This window comes from Piliocolobus tephrosceles, chromosome X, assembly GCF_002776525.5.
Source record: "Piliocolobus tephrosceles isolate RC106 chromosome X, ASM277652v3, whole genome shotgun sequence".
Classification (NCBI taxonomy): domain Eukaryota; kingdom Metazoa; phylum Chordata; class Mammalia; order Primates; family Cercopithecidae; genus Piliocolobus; species Piliocolobus tephrosceles.
In genome coordinates, this window is record NC_045455.1 from 74,295,759 (window position 1) to 74,301,973 (window position 6,215).

Here is a 6,215-nt window from a genome sequence, read left to right on the forward strand (position 1 = left end):
GGCCCTGAGCTGACAGGCAGCACGTAGGCGCTGAACCAATCTCCCACAGATGAGTTTTTGGATTAAAAGCCAGCGATGGTTGAGGGAATTGATTGTAGACTAGAGGAAGACACACAGAGTGTACCGGCCTCACAGACAAAAGGTGTCTGTCTGCCTCCTACACAGCGTGGGTGGGCCACGCTCCTCAGTGTTCTCTGCGTGCTCTTTTCTGTCTAAATGTCAATCGTGGCCAGCTCTGGTCAGGGCAGTGAGACTGCCTTGTGGTAAGAAATCCCACACTTTCTCAGCAGGTTTCCTCTGATCTCAGCCCTCTGGGCTCCACCTGGATCAGGGCCTAAGGTCCAGGATCTTTCTAGAAGCCCAGCATTCCATGCCTCGCTTACCCGCCTTGAGGGCAGCTTCTAGAGAAGAAACCATCTTCACTTGCTTCTCTTTTGTTCTCCCACAAAACCACTTCCTCTCCCCATCCCATCCACCTGGCAACCCCCACCCCAACACTGCCATGCTGCGCTCCTCAATGACAGTTTCAAGGTTTCTATTCCAATCCATATTCAGACTTAGGGGTCCCCTTGGAACACAACACATAGAAGAGAAGAGCAAGATTCTAATCAGCAATCAGTCCCTGCATTTAGCCTTGCCTTCTACTGATTTCTATGTCTTCTCTTCCTGCTGTTCCTCCTGCCCCACACAGTCTTACTGCACCTGTGTGCCCTGAGTCAGAACCTCTACAACTTTTGGTGGTAAGAGGCAAGCTCAGAGGTTCTCTGTCCTGTCTTCCTTCTCTTGAACTTCTGAAAGCCCACCTGTTCTACAGGAGCTCCCAGCTACACAGACCACGCACACTGTGCTGTTTATCTACAGGATATGTTCTCCTGTTGTTTGTAGAATCTTGAGCCCAGTTGTGCTTTCTGACTGCTAGGTTATTTTGTTCTCAAGGCAGGAAGGAAGTGTGATCTGATAAATAGAGCACTTGCCTGGAAATTGGGATACTTGTGTTCTCAATTGGTGTCACTTCGGAAAAAGTACGTTGACTCTCTGGGTAAACTGATATTTCAGCAGGCTTGGGTGAATGAGCAGGAAATGTGGCAGGCATCCAGAAGGCACCTCCTCAGTCGCTGGCCCTTCCTGCATTTAGGCGCACAATAGTTGCAGTTCCTGGATGGCTCCTAGGATCAGTGGGTACCCTACTTCATGGTCTTCTTTCTCCTCTCCTTTCCCCAGTCTTGACTATTTGGCTCCTCCAAAACTACTTGATCAAAGAAACTCAAATCTTAGACACCCAAAAATTCAATTATTGCCCAACATAAATAGCTACCCTGTGGGTGCCTAAGGGCCAGGCATGCGTCATAAGTAGTCTGGGCTTGAAATAAGTGAAGAGGTACATAGAGCATGCACTTAAGAATTCTGTTAAATGATTTCTTCTAACTCCTACACATAAGGGTCAGGACACTTTCAGTCTTGAGTGACAGATATTCAACTCAAATTAGCTTAAACCAAGAAAGAAATCCATGAGTTTATTCACTGGAATGCATTTGACCTCAGGCAAGGCTGACATAAGGTCTCAGACAATGTCATCATACACGTGCCTCTGTCTGCACCGGCTGGACAGGTGCTCTCCAAAAGGTGAGAAGGTGGTTGCCAATGCAAAACTCCAGTGGAATGAAAGTAGTTTCCAACAGTTCCAACAGAAAGGTCCTGGGAAGCCTCTGCTTGGGTCATGTGCCCATATCTAAACCACTCCTGGGTCACGTGGCCTCCTCTGTGGCAGGGTGGGTCTGGCTCCTGTTGTGGAATACATTCTCCACCAGACAGAAACATCCAGTTCCTAGAAGAATGGAAATGGATGCCGGACAGGCAAAAACACCCAATGTCTCCCACACCACCCTGAGCCAGCAGTGAACCAGAACTGTAGAAACTCTCAGCAAACTGGAATGCCAAATGCATCCAGGGAACAGTCTTCCAAATCTCACAAGTTTCCAATAAAAGACAAAGAAAGAGCAGAGGCTGGATCTCTGGAACATAACAATGTGTCACTCTCTTTCTATTACTGGATAAAGCGTTTCCAGTGTGGCAGAGCTAAATAGCCACAGACTTTGTTGCAATCATCAAAATGTTTTTATGACTCATGAGATAAATGAGAAAAACACACGGAAGAGTCAAAGTTACACTGAAGTTAGATTGTAATCACACCCTTTACTTCTAACAACCGGCTGACAAAGTTTCCTGCTGAGAACACATTACTGACTTATTTTCTCCATAGAGGGCATCTGTCAATCCTAAAGCAGATTATCGTCTGGATGGATTATGTGAGACCTGCTTTTCACACAGGTTGGTGTCCTGTCAACAATCAATGCAGCTCCTGTCTCTACCACTGAGGCAGCCTGCTGAAGAGAAACACTGATCCACTGGCCCAAGAATCCAAATTTGGGGATACTGAATCTTCTGATGGGCCACAAATCAGCTCAAATGACAACACTTCCTTTAAATACTACATGAAAGGCTCATAAATGGATGAGGATGCTTTTCTGCACTAAAAGGCTAAGTCCTCTCTCTAGTAGCAAGGACACTTTAACACCCTGATAGTCTTTCCAGGAAGTAGAGCTTTCTGAGATAGGCCTCCAAGTCACAGAAGAGGGCCTCAGACAGAGCTTTCCCTGACTTTGTGGTAACTGGGGTTTTCTCACCATCAGGCCTCTGTGCCTCCAATAGGCCTATGTCTCAGTAACAGCAAACCACCAAAATTCATCGAGCTCCTGCTATGTGACAAGCATGGGAACACAAAGATTAATGGGGAGAGATATTCCCTGGCAAGGTGGCATTGTGGGCTCAAGTTGTGGGCCCCCCATCTCTACTCCAAACACAGCAATAATATGTAAAACATTTTTTGCAATAAAAATAAAATCACACTGAAAATTCAGACAAATACTTTCATGAAAAAGAAAGAGTAATAAACTGTCAAAACCATGGGCCTCTTGGTCTCTTGGTTAAGAAGGCATTGATGGCCAAAGTCTGATTCTTTTTGGATAACAGCGAGAAAACCTTCCATATACGGTAGAGGACCCAAGTCAGGATCACCACCTGAAGCTAGGTATGGTGCTGAGCTTCCTTCTTTGGAAAAGGAAGTGGAAAAGCTAGAACACTGGCCTTTCTATAGGCCAGTGGACCAACAGGAAGCAGGCACAGACCTGAAGCCCCATTCTAGGCGAAGCCCCCTACCCACTGAGAGGCTGCATATATGTATCCCCAGTACATGAAGTAAGAGCCCATCCACCAACATTCAACCTGGATCCAGAACAGAGTTCCTGGGAACCAGAGAGAGGCAATGTCAAAACCACTAACTGGGGAGGAAAATAACCCAGAGCTACAGGGAGAGCACACAAACCTAAATTTTAAAGAAAATTTAACAGGAAGAAAATTAGACAACAATCTCAAAGACCAGCAACATTTACTCCCTCCAAACAGAAACACCTGAGCAATCTCAAAATTATTTAAGAGAAGCATGCTTAAAACCCTCAAAGAGATGAAGTAATTACATCTACGAGAAACAAACAAACAAAGCAGATATGAATAAAGAATATACGGTTCTGAAAAGTAACCAACTACTAGTCCTGAAAATAAAATAAACCGTCATTGAAATTGAAAGCTCACAGACTGCCCAGAAGACAGCACAGGAGATAAAAAGGAAGACATGAAAAAGGTCATGAGAAGCCCAGAGGACAGACTGAGGAACTCCAACAGAAGGCTGACAGCAACCCCAAAATGAAAGAATAGAAGAATTGGTGAAGAAAAAATATATAGAAGGAACTAACAGTTCATAATTTTCCAGTATTGAAAAAAATCACAGATTTATAGTGAACACTGGGCACCAAATGTATCTATTCCTAACTAGACGCATTGTAATGAAACCACAGAACACTGCTATAGAGAAAAAATTTTAAATCTAACAGGGAAAAAGACAATCCACAAGAGTAGCAATAATACCAGCAACAGACTTCCCATCATTAACAATAAATATCAGAAGACAGAAGAGTGATGTGATCAAAACTTAAGGAAAAATAATTATTCTTTACCTATCCGAACTATCATTTAAGAAGAAGGTGAGGTAGATATTTTTAGACATATGAAGTCTAAGAACTTTTAACACCTATGGACACTCACTAAATGAAAAATAGTTTCTCAAGAGGAAAATGGATCACAAAGAAGGAGTACAAATTTATTTAAAATGGTGAGCAAAGAAACTGGTAAATTATATTGATAATTTAAACTACTGTCAAAAATAACTCTTCTAAATTCTAGGTGACAAAAATAAGGAAGATAGAAGAAGGAGAGTGAATGAATAATTTTAGATGTTATTAGAAAATTCATGTATGGTCAAGATATAATCTACCAAAAAGTTAAATGTATAGTTTCCAAAGCAATGGAGAGAAAAAAGAGTTGGGAAGAAATTAAAATGTATGTATTTTTAAGATGTTAACAACAAGTCCAAATATGGTGATAATCACAATATCAACATATTAAATTCATGTATTAGAGGACAATCTATCAGGTTGAATTTTTTTAAAAGCTCATGTATTTTAGAAAGTGCACATTGTTGGCAAAGCGGTACAGGGAGTCGAAGTAGATGCCAGGGTTTCAGACACGGATACTTGGCTCTGCCACACATGAGATGAGGAAGACCTTACCTAAGGCAGCTCTGGGATGGGGCTAGAGAGAAGAGGAGGAGCTGAAAGGACATACAGCAGGAAGAACTGATGGACATACCAGCCAACTGGACTGAGCTAAGTTCAAAGAGCCTCCTTACAAAGACAGCAGAGTTTTATGCTGGGTAACATCTACAGATGGGTGGTGGTTAAATGTGAAGATACCGGCCGGGTGGGGGGCTCACGCCTGTAATCCCAACACTTTGGGAGGCCAAGGTGGGCAGATCACTTGAGGTCAGGAGTTCCAGACCATCCTGGACAACATGGTGAAACCCCGTCTCTAATAAAAACACAAAAATTGACCGGGCATGGTGGTGGGTGCCTATAGTCCCAGTTACTTGGGAGGCTGAGGCAGGAGAATCGCTTGAATCCAGGAGGCAGAGGTTGCAGTGAGCCTTGATCACGCCACTGCACTCCAGCCTCGTGACAGAGAGAGACTCCAACTCAAAAAACATAGAAACAAACAAAAAAAAAAAAGTGAAGATACTGATAAAACTGCCCACACAGATGGGAGAGGACTAAGGCCCAAATCCTTGGCAACACCGGCTCTTAAAAGCCATATAGAAGAGGATTCAACTAAGAACCCCCAAAACAGATAAGATCAAAAGAGAATTTTGTCATATCAGTCACTGATTTAAGGGGGTAGAGGGTCACCAACATCAGTTAATTCTAGAAGTCAAGTTAAAGCAAGAACCAAGAAGCATATAGTGGATTTGACAATATGGAGGTCACTGGGGAGCTTTGGCCTCATTGATTAATGGGTCTTGTGTCAGATTGAATCCCAAAAACCTGATCCCATGTGCCCACAGATTTTCTCCAGATGACCCTGGTTATTAATTAGATAATTTAATGCCCATAATTAAACATCATCTTCTTGTAGACAGGATTCTCCCTGACCACTCTTGAGACTTCTTCAAAATTCTCATAATAGACATATACACAATGGAATATTATTTGGCCTTTTAAAATAAATAAAATCCTGTCATTTGTAACAATATGGATGGAGCTGGAAGTCATTATGCTAACTGAGACATAGAAAGAGAAATACTGAACAATTTCACTTACATGTGGAACTTACAATAATCAAATTCATAGTAGGATGGTGGTTGCCAAGGGTTTGGGGGAAGGTGGAATGCGGCGATGTTAGTCACGAAGTATAAAAATGGTAACTACAGCCCAGGCACAGTGGCTCATACCTGTAGTCCCAGTACTTTGGGGGGCCGAGGTGGGAGGATTGTTTGAAGCCAGGAGTTTGAGATTAGCCTGGGCAATAGGGCAAGACCCTATCTCCACATACACACACACACACACACACACACACACACACACACACTTAGCCAGTCAAGGTGGCACGCACTTATAGTCCCAGCTACTCAGGAGGCTAAGGTGGGAAAATTGCTTGAGCCCAGGAGTTCGAGGTTAGAGTGAGCTAGGATTGCACCACTGCATTCCAGCCTGGGCAACAGAGAAAAAAAAAAAAAAAAGCATAACTTTGTAGAGGCAATATATACGTTA